Source organism: Dasypus novemcinctus, chromosome 17 (genome assembly GCF_030445035.2).
Source record: "Dasypus novemcinctus isolate mDasNov1 chromosome 17, mDasNov1.1.hap2, whole genome shotgun sequence".
NCBI lineage: Eukaryota > Metazoa > Chordata > Mammalia > Cingulata > Dasypodidae > Dasypus > Dasypus novemcinctus.
The window spans coordinates 319,457-333,208 of NC_080689.1; the positions used below are offsets into that span (position 1 = coordinate 319,457).

At 61.2% G+C, this 13,752-nt stretch overlaps 1 protein-coding gene across 9 annotated transcripts in view; it reads right to left on the bottom strand.

Moving 5' to 3' along the window:
- The window catches only part of PSD4 (pleckstrin and Sec7 domain containing 4), a 30,533-nt gene extending 18,043 nt beyond the window's left edge, over positions 1-12,490 (bottom strand). For 7 of the 9 annotated variants that reach the window (XR_011646055.1, XR_011646056.1, XM_071208693.1 and 4 more), the window contains exon 1: positions 2,979-3,054. The gene's annotated coding sequence lies outside the window, so the exon portion shown is untranslated. Of the gene's footprint in view, positions 1-2,978; positions 3,090-12,177 lie in introns of those variants that run through there. The other 2 variants (XM_058278047.2, XM_058278052.2) reach the window with 2 other exon arrangements.
- Between the last annotated feature and the right edge of the window lie 1,262 nt (positions 12,491-13,752).

A 13,752-nucleotide genomic window follows, 5' to 3' on the forward strand; every position in this document is an offset into this window, starting at 1 on the left:
GTCCTCCAACCCAGAACCGCCTGCTGGCGCGGCCCTGCCCTCCTACATCCAACACAGCACGGATCTGCGGAGACACTGCCTCGTGCCGCTGAGCTCCTAGCCCCCCGGGAAGTCTGCGACAGCCTTCCGGCACCTTCCGGCGCCGAGCTGGCGTCGGCCTCCCTGGTGGCCTGTGGCCTGCTGACAGCTGGGCCACTTCCCCTTGCAGCTGATGGTCTGGGTCAAGCTGGTGGAGGATCTGGCTTCCCCCCTCCTACTGCTCTCCAGCTGCTCTTGTGCGCCTTCGCCATCATCCTCGGCACCTGCTGCACTGCCACGGCGCCTTCTAGGTGGAGGGTCCTGCTGCGCCCCGTGTCCTCACCACCCGGCCCCTGGAGCTGCCCATTTTCTATGCCGTCTTCTCGGGCTAAGAGCCTGGACAGTCTATTCCAAGGACCAGGGGGGGCGGGGAACCCGTCAGGAGGTGGTACGTCCTGCCTCCTCCAGGCCAGCGCCGGGGACAGGAGTCCATCCAACGGCGGGAAACGCATCTGCTTCAGGGGGCCTGCGCGGCCCCCAGCGGCCTCCTGCCGTCCAGCCCCGAGGCCGACACCCACTGCAGGTCTGCGCTGAGGAGCTGGTCCTGGCCTCAGCCCCCACTCCCCCCCACAGCACTGGGCGGGTGCCCCCAGGAGCGTGTCCCCACCTCGCCAGGATGAAGCTGACGCTCCCACTTAACCTCAGAAAACTCGCTCCACTGGAAGAGTTCCCAGAGGCGGCGTGGTGGGAGGGGTCTCGGCACCGGAACAACCCCAGGCCCCGCTTTGCCAGCGCGTACTTAGAAATAAACGTGCATATACAAACAAAAGACAGGCGAGGGCTGGACTTGCCTTCCAGAAGAAACCAGCCCCACAACTCTCCAGACCAGAGGGGAGGCGGCCGCCGTGGGAGTGGGGCACCGAGGGCAGGGCGGGGAGGGAGGGGCCGTGGTCAGCAGCTGGCCTGGCCAGGCGCTCACCAGTTAAACCCAAGCTGACCGCACCCGTCACCTCACTCCCGCGTCTCGGAGCTCTCACTTCAGCAGCAGTTGTCTTGGGCATTTGCCCTGGTGGGTCTGCTTTGCCCGGCGGCCGGAACCGGAACCGAGGTCCGGGGCCTCCTGCTGCCCGCGCCTGGTCCCTGCGCTGCTGCTCAGCGTGCGTGTAAGAGGCGGTTTTCGCCTTGGTTTTTTGCTGCTTCTCCATCCATGGGGGGTGGGAAGACCCAAAGGGTGAAGTCCCCGGGCCAGGAGGGCAGGTGGCGGCGGCTGCTCCACGGAGGAAAGACGGGGCCACCGGCCGAGACACAGCAGGCCTCAAGTACCTAGGGTCTTCTTGGCCTGCTTTTTCCCCAACCCTGATGTCTAGCAAAGTCTCTTTTGAAATTGCCTGCTTGTCTCAAGCATCCCAACCAGACAAGGGAAAGACTCGGGAACTGGAAATAAAGCATCTGCCACAGGCCCCACAGCTGGGCCGTCTCGGCTCCAAAATAAGGGTCCTTCGTTCTCCCAGCACAGCAAAGCCTCGCAAAGGTTAAGGACACGCTGGGAAAGTGGGCTCCAGGAAAATGATCTGGCGTTCCAGAGCACAGAGCTGGGAGGTGGAAGGTGGGTGGGGGCGCAAGCCAGTGCGAACGGGCCCCACCCCGTCCCCAGCAGGGCAGCCTGCCTTTCAGGGAACTCCGTCCTGGGGCTTCCCACAGAGAACAGCCTGGCCAAGGCTTCCCTCCCCGTGGGAGGGCCCACGGCGCCGCGCCCACCCCAGGCTCCCGGGCAGCTTCCTGCTGCTCTTCAGAGGCTGGCGAGAGCCGGCTGGCCCTGGCTGCGCGTCCTAACCTGTTCTTCCCCTGGGCTTTAGGGCAGGGCCCCTGCACGCCCCCCGGCCCTGGAGGCCACCCTGACCCTCCCCGGTCGGCGCCATCATAACTCCGACGCTGGCAAAGCCGGGGGCGGAGCTAAGCGACCGAGGGTTACGGAACTGAGTTACTGAGTCGGCCCGGCCTGCGTAGCTGGCCGAGAAGCAGGATGTCGTTCTCGGCTTCGCTCCGCTGCTTTGCAGGTTAACTCAGGGAAGCCAAACCAAGAGCAGCCCTCGGCCCGCCCGGGAGCCCGCCGTGCCGGGCCGTCCCCTCCCTCTCTGTGCCTCGCCTCCCTTTTACTCTCGAAAATGAGCCTTCCTGTGGAAAAGGCGCGAGCACCTGCCTGGGGCTGGGGGGCGGCAGGAGCTGGGCTGGGGGGTCGGCCCTGAGGGGGTCGCCCTCCCCCTTCTGCACCTATGCAGAAGCCCCTGCCCGAGCCAGGGTGCCGGGAGCCCCCACATCCTGCCCCCCGGAAGACGCCCTCATGTAGCGTGTGGAGAGGCCACAGGCCGGCCGGCCGGAGGAGGGAGAGCACCGGCAGAGACCACGAGGGGCCCGGCCTCTGTCCTCTGCCAGCCTCTCCCGTGTACGGACCCTTCCTCCCCTCTGGCTGGGGGTCCTTGTCCAGGGCCGGGGGCCCAGGAGGCGGGAGGCCAGCGTTTGGGGCCTGGCTAAGGGGTCTCCACAGTCAGCGTTAGCAGGGGGCTCGAGGCAGCCGCCCGGCCCTTGCCCGCCTCACAGCGCGGCTCTCGAGAGCGAAATGGGGGCTGCGATCACACCAGGAAGGGGCCTCGGCTGCTCTGGGGGCCAGAGGATGGGGAGCTGGAGCCCGAGCCAGCACCTGAGCCCGAGCTGCCCCCCAAGGGCCGCACCCAAATCTGCACCCAGATCTGCTCATGGGGGGCTCACCTTGGCCTCAGGCCCCCAAAGGCCCCGGGCCCTTCCCAGCTGCAGGCCTCTGCCGCGCCAGGGTTCGTGGGGTCAGAGCCGGCACTGGGAAGGGGCCCGATGGGGTAGAGTGGAGGGGTGCCGGGAAGCAACGGGAGGGGCGTTTCCCACACAAGGCTCAGGCCCGCGCCCCCAGCGCCCCCAGCCCGCCTCACCTCTGGAGGGCCCGCGGAGGCGGCTCGGTGCTGCAGCAGTCCTTCAGCCGCGAGCGCGCGGGAGCCTCTGACTTCCGCTCCCACCACCACGACACCCCTCCCTTCTGCTCTGCACCTCACACTTCCTGCCCACAAGACAGTCTCTGTCACCTTCCCCCCGCCGCTCCCTGGGGACCCTCCTCCGCACACGGCCGGGCAAGGGCCTGGGAGAGAAGGCCCTGAACCCCACGCTCCCCCCGAACTCAGCAGGCCCTGCTCCCCCAGCCCCCACCTCAGCAGACCCTGCTCCCCCCAGCCCCCCACCTCAGCAGGCCCTGCTCCCCCGTCCCACCTCAGCAGGCCCTGCTCCCCCCCACGTCAACCAGGCCCTGCTCCCCCATCCCACCTTGGCAGGCTCTGCTCCCCCCTCCACCTCAGCAGGCCTTGCTCTCCCCCCACACCTCTGCAGGCCCTGCTACCCCCCACTTCAACCAGGCCTAGCTCCCCTCCCACCTCGGCAGGCTCTGCTCCCCCCAGCCCCCCCACCTCAGCAGGCCCTGCCCCCCGTCCCACCTCGGCAGGCTCTGCTCCCCGCCCCGCCTCAGCAGTCCCTGCTCTCCCCCCACACCTCTGCAGGTCCAGCCACTTCAACCAGGCCTAGCTCCCCTCCCACCTCGGCAGGCTCTGCTCCCCCCAGGCCCCCCACTTTCGCAGGCCCTGCTCCCCCCAGGCACCCAGCGAGGGTGAGGCCGCAGGCAGCGCCTGTCCTGCTTCTGAGTTTCGCGTGGTTGCGTCCAGTCAGCCATCACAGACTCATTCCATGGCGGGGTGGGGGCTGTGAAGTCAGGGGCGAGGTTGGGGGCCCTGCCCCAGCCCACAGCCCACCTGCCCGGGGCACCAGTCCATGTAAATGCACCACGTGCGGGTCTGGCCAAGGTGGCGCCTCCACACGCAGAGGGCCCCGCGGCTCCTGCCCTCATCCAGCTGCTCCCCTCCCCGTGCACACCCGCTGTCCAGACCACACTGCAGGGGTCCAGGAACCCGTCTACACAGGGCCTGCCTCTGCCCTGCCTCAGCGCAGCGCTCGGCCTGGGGGGCCGGGCCCCTGCAGCAGGTGGGGCTGGACCCAGGCGGGGAGCAGGGAAGGTGAGCGGGTGCGTGCCAGCGTCTCCTGGCTGCTGTGCCGAGTGTGAGCAGAAGGGGAAGGCTCAGGAGAGCAGCAAGGGTGGTCCACGGTGCGTGCCGGAGGCTGCGGGGGGGTGGGCAGCAGCGGGCGAGGCCAGATGCAGGGCTCGGGACACGTCCCGAGATCCGTGTGCGAGGGGCTCTGGACCGGAGGGGCTGTGAAGACGAGAGGGCGTGGGCCACTGGTGGGTGGGGGAGACTGGGGGAAAACGGAGACTTTGATTTTTAAAGGTATTAGGCTTGAGGTGCCTGTGAGATACTCCAGGAAACAACTGAAAGCGACCTGGAGCTCAGGGCCGGGACTGGGCTGGAGGAGGGAGACGGGCGAGTGCTGCCGCGTTTGCGTCTGTGTTCCCCCTGCCCGTGGGCCTCTCGGGGCGCCTTCATCCCCTGGGGTCGCTGGTCCACACTTGCTGGATGAATGAGTTGAGGAGAGGCGAGTAAAAGCTTCTCATCTCCATCTTCCTTGAGCACCTCCAGACAAGACAGTGGAAACGGACCCTGCCTCCCCCGTCCCTGCGGCAGCGGTTGGGGTGGGGGGTGGGGTGGAGCTTACCCCCACCTCCAAGAGGAGCCTCCAGGCCAGGGAGCTGCCAGCTCGGGTCCACCCTGAACTTCACCCCCTTCCCCAGACTGCAAAGAGGTCGGGGGGTCCCTGGGTGCAGGCAAGAAGGACCCCTGCTCGGGTGGGGATGGGGACACTGGCTCTGCCCTCGGAGCCCGCAGCAGCAAGCTTGGCCCCGCTGCCACCCACGCTGCCATGTCCCTCCTTGGGGCACACAGCCGCCTGGTCCAATCATGCCCGCGGCACGCGCACTGCGGCCTTGCCAGAGAAGGGCTCCTTCCAGTTTGCAGCACAGGAGGCCACTCCCCTGGGGTGCAGGGAGGAGAGCCCACCTCCCAGGAGATGGGCCCTGGGCACTGAGCCAAACTCAGCCCCTCCCGAGAGGCAAAGGGCAGGGCAGGAAAGAGGCTTCTATTTATAACGACCCCCAGGTACTGACACTCACCAGGCCCCTTGCAAACATTATCTGGGGTGGGTGGGCACTATTATCCCATTCTACAGATGAAAAGACTGAGCGTCAGAGCAGTTATTTGGACCACACAGACAGCAAATGATAAAGTTGGGATTTGAACTCAGGACTGTTAGAGCCCAGGAGCATGTTCCACTACTGCAGCTATGAAAACTGAGGCCCCGGGCAGGCCTTTCCAAGCAACAGTGGCCCTGACAAGGGGGCCTGATCTCAATTCTCCCAACCGAGAGTTTATAATTACTCTTGAGCTGGATGAAGCTCACTTCCCCCTTCCGGGGCACCAGCAGCCAGGCCGTGCGAGCACCCACGGGTCCTCTGCCCTGCCTCGTCGTGCCCCTTCCTCCCTCAGGGGGAGCAGGCCCCTAACTGTCCTCCGCTGGTCAGTGCGTGCGGCCTGGCCGGCCAGCCTGGCCATGGGCTCCCAATGACGGAGCAAAGGCAGAGGCCAAAGCAGCCGCCGCACCCCTGAGGTCGGGAATACGGTACAAGTCCCTGGAGGCAGGGCAAGGAGAAAAGAGAGCAGCGTCCAGCGGCGCCCTCGGCACCGACCGCCAAGGCACACGTGCGCACGCGCAGGGCCGCCCATGGGTCTTGGAGAAGGGCAGGAAGTGATTACAACAGCCAGCGGCCGGGTCTGCCTCTTGAACGTGGTTGTGCAACCCCGCGGAGGGCCCAGTGAGCGCTGGAGCTGAGGTCGGAGGGAAACACCTGCCATGTCCAGGGGAAAAGGCTGGGGGACACCCAGCCCCGGCCTTGCTCTCCAGGCCCCCTTGCGCGCCAGCACTTTCCGGGCATCCAGGGGCTGGGTCTGCACCTCTCAAGGGGGCAGCGAGGAAGGCACCCTCCACCCTCGACCCTTTCGCCCCCAGAAGGTACCAGCACAGGTGCACGCACGAATGGCTAATGGCAAAACGCTCCCAACCTCCCGGTCACAACAGACAGCTGGACGGAGGGACGCCGGGGCGGCCGCAGAGGCACGTGCGCTCCACAGCACTTCGAGAGCCAGTCCTGAGGAGGATTCAAGGATGTGGTAAGATGCTCCAGGCGTCTTAGGAAGAAAACTGGCTATAAAATACCTATGTATTTAGACAATAAAATGCCCAAACACAGTACGATCTGTGTGTGCCAACAGTACTCATAATTTTAATTTCCTTAAGCGTTTTTTGAAATGTACCTAATTTTATAAAGTAATATATGTTATATTTATCACCAGCAAGACCAGCAAAGCGAGTCTGATGGATTAAATCTGATTGAATCTCTCCTCACTCTAAAGACAGGGAGGCCCTTGGCTGACCTCCCTCTACGTCCACGATCGCCGTGGAGGCGGGCGTTCTGGAAGCGTCTATGCACCACTGCCGAAGGATGGCCTAAAGACGTCCTGCACAAATCCACAAACGAGTCCGCGGCTGCCCAGCCCAAGGGGGCCCAGGGCACACACGCGGGGCATTGCTAACCGCGTTAGAAAACGTACAGCTGGCAGAGCACTCCTGAGCGCAGAGGTGTCCGCTAAGGACCACGCTGAAGTAGAGAAGGCCAAACTTTGGTTGTTTCTGTTATTTACCTTTTTTCAGTGTGTGCATTCAAGGAGAAATATTTTTAAAATTTGTAATAGTATAGGTGAAAATTCTTATGTCAAAACTCAAGACAGGGATATGCAAATGAGCAGGAACTTCCTGCAGCAGAATCTGATTTTCCAGCATTTACGAAAGTCTTCCTTAAAACGCTCACTAGCCATGGTGCAAGCATGACCAGGGATCTGGAATCCCACTTCCAAAAAGCGATAAAACAGAGACCAGGCGTGCTCTGTGAAGGAGCAGCAGGAAGAAACACGGGGGCAGGGCTTTCCCTGGGATCCTCCCAAGGGTCACAGGTGCCCTGGGGATGCCCTTGCTTCACCCCCAGCCTGCAGCACGCAGCGCAGGGCTGCAGCGCACAGCACGGGGCCTGCTGGGTCCACCTAGCCTCCATCAGGAAGTGCAGGGCAGGACCTGCAGCGCACAGCGCAGGGCCTGCAACACACAGCGCAAGGCCTGCAGCACACAGAGCAGGGCCTGCAGCGCACAGCGCAGGGCCTGCAGCGCACAGGGCAGGGCCTGCAGCGCACAGGGCAGGGCCTGTAGCGCACAGCGCAGGGCCTGCAGCGCATAGCGCAGGGCCTGCAGCGCACAGGGCAGGGCCTGCAGCACGCAGCGCAGGGCTGCAGCGCACAGCACGGGGCCTGCTGGGTCCACCTAGCCTCCATCAGGAAGTGCAGGGCAGGACCTGCAGCGCACAGCGCAGGGCCTGCAGCGCATAGCGCAAGGCCTGCAGCACACAGAGCAGGGCCTGCAGCGCACAGCGCAGGGCCTGCAGCGCACAGGGCAGGGCCTGCAGCGCACAGGGCAGGGCCTGCAGCGCACAGTGCAGGGCCTGCAGCGCACAGGGCAGGGCCTGCAGCGCACAGCGCAGGGCTGCAGCGCACAGCACGGGGCCTGCTGGGTCCACCTAGCCTCCATCAGGAAGTGCAGGACAGGACCTGCAGCGCACAGCGCAGGGCCTGCAGCGCATAGCGCAAGGCCTGCAGCACACAGAGCAGGGCCTGCAGCGCACAGCGCAGGGCCTGCAGCGCACAGGGCAGGGCCTGCAGCGCACAGGGCAGGGCCTGCAGCGCACAGCGCAGGGCCTGCAGCGCATAGCGCAGGGCCTGCAGTGCACAGGGCAGGGCCTGCAGCGCACAGGGCAGGGCCTGCAGCACACAAGGAAGGGCCTGCAGGGCCCACCTACCCTCCATCAGGAAGCACAGGGCAAGACCTACAGTGGAAAGCACCAGGCCTGCTTACATGGCACAGGGCTGCAGTGCATAGGGCAGGGCCTGCAACACACAGCACAGGGCCTGCAGCACACAGTGCAAGGCCTGCAGCGCACAAGGAAGGGCATGCAATGCACAGCACAGGGCCTGCAACACAGCACAAGGCCTGCAGCAAATAGCACAGGACCTGCAGCACACAAGGAAGGGCCCGCAGTGCACAGCACGGGGCCTGCAGGGCCCACCTACCCTCCATCAGGCAGCACAGGGCTGGCCTCTGAGCTTGTCTGGGGGAAGAGCCAGCTGTTTCCCTCGTCTCGGCCCCAGCACTTCCCTCCGTCCCCCAAGGCTGCATTCTGAGCCCAGGAGGGCAGGGACCCTCCTTGGCCTTTTCAGCGTAACGCCACCCACCGTGCTCCTGCCTGGGTCCTGTGCTGACGGGGCGCTGCCCTGACGGCGCGCTGCCAAGCGCCAAGGTCAGACATGCACCATGCACTGCCCCTCCTGTGCGCCTCCTCCCTGGGGGCTCCCCTGGGCGCGCTCTGGGGGCTTCTCTCGCCTTCCTCTCACCCCACCCGTCCAACGCCCCCTCCAGCCCTGAGCCCCACTGCCGGAGGCAGCTGCTCCCTGATATCCAGAAGGACTTCCGGCTCAGCCGCCAGGAGCGCCCTCTGCGCCCCCTTCCTCCCCCAGGACCCTCCCCCACACCCTTCGCACAATGCAGAGTCAGAAGCAAGGAGCCAAGTGCACGGCAGCTGGGCGGCTGCCTTTAAAACATGGCGCTGGGCTTAAGAGAAAACGACCACGACTTAAGGCACAATACAGTCGTCTAAGTTTAAAATACATGCATACGTATGTCTATTTCTCTAAAGTATGTACAGACCCAAGGATGCTACATGTCAGCATGGCCGGGGGAGGTGGCAGATGTGGCTGGGGCTGTGGCAAAGAGGAAATCATGAGATCCCTTATAATTCAATAGAAACCAAGACCAAAACTGAACTTAAAACATAGGCCAAGGCAGAGCAGATATGGCTCGAGCAATTGGGCGCCTGCCTCCTACATGGGAGGCCCTGGGTTTAGTGTCTCATGGTGCCTAAAGAAGATGAGCAGACGCTGCAACCAGCAGACACCGCAACCACTGCAGCCAGCAGATGCTGCAACCGGCAGATGCTGCAATTGCCACAACCAGCAGACACCGCAGCCACTGCAGCCAGCAGATGCTGCAACCAGCAGATGCTGCAATTGCCACAACCAGCAGACACCGCAACCGCTACAGCCAGCAGATGCTGCAACCAGCAGATGCTGCAATTGCCACAACCAGCAGACACTGCAGCCACTGCAGCCAGCAGATGCTGCAACCGGCAGATGCTGCAATTGCCACAACCAGCAGACACCGCAGCCACTGCAGCCAGCAGATGCTGCAATTGCCGCAATCAGCAGACACTGCAGCCACTGCAGCCAGCAGATGCTACAACCAGCAGATGCTGCAATCGCCACAACCAGCAGGGAGTGTAAGTGGCTTAAGCAGTTGGGCACTTGCCTCCCACATGGGAAGTCCCAGGTTCGGTTTCTGGTGCCTCTTAAACAAGACAGATAGACAGATGAGCCATTGCTGGGAGGGGCAAAAAAATTAAAAAATAAAAATAAAAAACAAAACATAGGCCAAGTATATGACAGTCCACAGGAAAAGACAAATCAACTAAAACGTATATAAGACTCATAAAGTCACTCCCTATAAAGAAATACCCATTAAAGCTGCAAAGTGATGACATTTCTTACCTGCCAAATTGGCAAGTTGATAACGAACCGAGTTAGTGGAGCCCTGAGGAAATAAGCGTGTTCCTAAGTAAAAAGTCATAGTGCATCTTTGGAAAGGAGGCTGGCAACCTCAATAAAAATCTAAAAGACACAAGTTGTGAACCAGCAATTCTAGGCCTGTGAATTTATCCTGCTGAAATAGTCATGAAGTGAGCGACTATACATAGGTACAAGTACCGTTAATGCAGAGTTGCCTGCCATAGCAAAGTAGCAAAGATCAGGACGACCACCTGCAAGTCCAAAGAAGACGGGCTCGCTAAGCACAGCGATGGGCTAAGGACAGAGAAGCACGTACAAAGAAAGGAGGTCTGATGTCCTGAATCAGACTGCTTGGTCAGAACGTTTTCTTTAAAAAATGGTAAAGCTCTGAGTGTTATCTATTGCACTTACATGTGTTAAGAAATAGAGTATGTCTCTTTAGACATATTCACAAGAAGCTGCCTCTTGTGAATTTGGGACCACAGGAAGGGCGGGAGGCAGATTTTCACCTACAAGTGTTACCTTTAAAAACATGTTTTACTGGGGGAGGAGGGAGAAGGAAGGGAGGGTGTTTGTTTGAAAAATGTTTTAAAAGAATTTTTAACATGTGCAAGTGTTACCTTAAAAGAGTCCTTAACCGGGACGTGGAATGCGCTCTCCCCACGTCCCCAGGACAAGCTGCCCTCCGTAACTGCCATGACAAAGCCACCTGCTCCTTTGGCAGGAGTCTGAATGGACTGCGTGGCTGCTACTGTTTTGTAGAGGCCAACTTCTTTGGCCGGTCTCTGTACTCCACAAAGCTGGGCAGCACCCCGCCCCAGTCTGCAGGGGAGCTGGAGCTGACTGCACCCGTTCAGCCTCGGCTCCGGGACCAGACCTCCGGGCTGCGCATCGGGTCTTAGTCAAGCTCCACCTTGAGTGATCTTCTCAACTTTGGGGCCCATCTTTGCGTGGGAGCAGTGGGGGCACCCACGGACCCGCTGTGCCGCTGCGCAGCGGTGCTCAGGGAGGCGGACGCGCTCCTGCATTCTAAGCCAGCACTCAAGGATGCTGGAGCAACAGGGGTGGCGTTTTCTTAGGTGGCGACGGTTTTCCTTCCCCATTGCCAGTTTCTGAGCCTCTCGGGGTCTGCTGTGCATGGCCCCAAGTGTGGGTGGATGCTGCTGTGTGAAGCTCCTGCCAAGAGGCCGGCTCCCGCCCTGGCTAGCAGCACCTGTCCCTCGTGCCGCAGGCCTGCACCTCCTCCCTGTCCGTCCTGCCTCGGGCCTCTACTCGACTTCTTCCCTCAGCAGGGCCCATCCTGACTGCTCCGGTGGGCTCGGCCCATCACCTCCGAACCCCCAGCTGCTTTGTTTTCTTCCCAGCAGGTTTTACCACCTGACGTGACATTAAATTGTGTCGTGACATTAAATTGTGTCGCCTGCTCTCCGTGTCCTCCCACTGGAGAAAAAGCTCCTGAGGGGAGGGACGGCCTTGCCCGCGGCCAGAACTGCACCTTCAAGGGCCTGCCGAGGACGAGCGAGGGGTCGTGGCGACCCTGCTGTGCAGAGCTCCTTGGGGTAAGCCTACAGGAAGACTCTCAGGACGCAGGGCAGTGGCTGTCCCCCTCTGCCGCCCTCACTGACCAGGCCTCCTGCCTCCTCCGTAACAGGGAAGCCCGTTCTGTGGCCCATATCGTCAGGCCTGAAGACGCAACAGGTCCCACTGCACCGAGAAGCCTGCCCCAGCCCTCCGGCCAAGGCCCGGCTTCTCTTGCATGTATCACCCACACACTCAGCACCCTCTTTCCTTTCACAGCACGCATCATGCTCTGAAGGCGTGCTACCGGCCTGCCCATGTGTTTAGCAGCAGCCACATGCCTGTTCCATAGTTAGCACTCAGTAAACTTCAGGAGAGCGTGCCTGGAATAGAAGAACGATCCCGGGCAGTACCGTCTGGCCCAGCCGGAGGGTCTCTCCCCGACCTGTTTCTGGGAAGAGGGGCTCGCAGACATTCAATTAGTTGCTAATTAGGTTCAGTCTGCTCTGCGGCTGGGGAGGGCCGGGCAGGGGCCCTCGCGTCCCTGGCTGCGACTCCAGAAAAATGGCAAGGAAGCTAGGGCTGGAGCTCAGGCAGCCTGGAGGGTTGGGGCTGCTCACCCTGCTCACCTGGCCGGCCCTCACCTTCCCTGGGACCTCCCCCGAGTTTCTGGGTAAGGCAGAGACAGCTAGGGCTGAGCCTTCCGTGCGGTGCCTTCGGCCTTCGGTGGGGTGCCTGCTCCCCAGTTGGGCTTGGAAGCCGCTTCCGCAGACCCGCCCCCAGGCCTGCAGGCCCCCCGCCCAGGCACTCTCCCGGCCGGCCGCCAGGTCTGGGGCGGCTTCCTGAGAGCCTGTGCTCTTCCCGCTCAAGTCCCTCCAGACCCCGCCCTGCAGGTGCTCACCAGCTCAGCCGAGGTCCAGGGCGGTGGCGCCCCCAGCCCAGCACTCCCCGTGTGCCCGTGCCCCACTCCCGCCGGCCCGGGCACCCCATGGCTCAAGCCCAGGCGCGGGGGGCGCTGGGGGCCTGCGGGGGCCAGGCCGGGTCAGGGGCGCACAGGGGCGACTTGGTTCCGTGGGGCCGAGCAGCGTGGGGCGGGCCTGGGAGCGGGGGGCAAAGCCGTCGGACTGGTCTGACCTGACATGACGGCGCTGGGCTGGGCCGGCAGGCCCTGGCGCCTCCTGCGCATCCCGGCCTGCCCTGCCCCGAGCGGCTGGCACTCTCCAGCCCCCTGGTTTGTTCTGCCAGCACATAAACCGGAAACTGGCCCAGGGGTGTGGTAATAATTTGAAGCCCCCGCAAACCCCTTCTTTATTTACTAGTTATTTCCTGGAGACAAGAGAAATCGCATTATCCGGAATTTCAGCTGCTGTATGTTGACTTGCACTGAACTTTGGTACTGGTGGCAAAGAGGCAAACAGTTGTGTTTTGGGATTTCAACATGTTTTAGCAAATCACCTTCTGACACAGGTTAGCATTTGCAAGAGCTTTGTATATTTTGTTTCAACTTCCCTCTTGAGGGCACTATCCAGTTTCTATTTCAGTAACTATGTAAGGTACCATGTGTAAAAAAAATTGTGATTCCACATTTCCAGTATCTCCAGGGATATCTTATCTCGGGTTGATAACCTGAAGCTGCATATCCCTGTGCCGACCGGCCAGCTGCAAACAGCAGCCGCAGCCCCTCACTAGTATTCCCTGAATGCCACATCTGTGCCAGGCCGTTCTCCCTGTCTTAGCACGTTTAACCCTCGCAGCCCCCATGAAAGTAGGAGACTTTCTCTTCCACTTTGCACTTTCCACTGCAATCCAGACGACCCCCCCCCCCCCTTAAGGAGTAAAGGCTACATCTTAAGATTTAGGATATATTCTAGGATTAGGGGGGAAAAAAAAAGAAATCCATCCCAAGATAAAACCAAGCCTCCACCAAGCCAAGGTAATCTTCCAATTATTTACCTTCCTGCTAGAACAAAACCTGACATTCTTCCAAGGAAGAAACAGAATTCAGAGCATCTACAATGTATCATTCACAATGTCCACCATACAACAAAAATTATTAGATGTGAAAAGAAACAAAAAAATGTGAGCCATAATTGAGAGAAAAAATCAGTCAATTGAAGCAGACCCACCGACAACACGGAAGTTAGAATCAAGGGAAAGGGGTTTCATCACTATATTCCATTTTACTATTAATGGAAACTGGCAACATACTGGCCTTCATTTTCAGGGAGGTTTTGGACCACAGAGGGGTTCGATGGTAGCGGGGGAGGAATACTGGTATGGGGTGTTGTTGGTGGGGGGCACATGGTTGGGAGGGAGTTCTCCAGGGCATATGTGCAGGGTGCATAAAAATGTGTGGATATTTTCACAGCAGTTAGAGTTGGGAATGACAGCTAGGGGAGTGCTGAGTTCCTGGCCAGGGGAGCTGTGTCTCATTCCCTAGTGGAAGAGCAACAATCCCCCAAGTGCAACGGCAAAG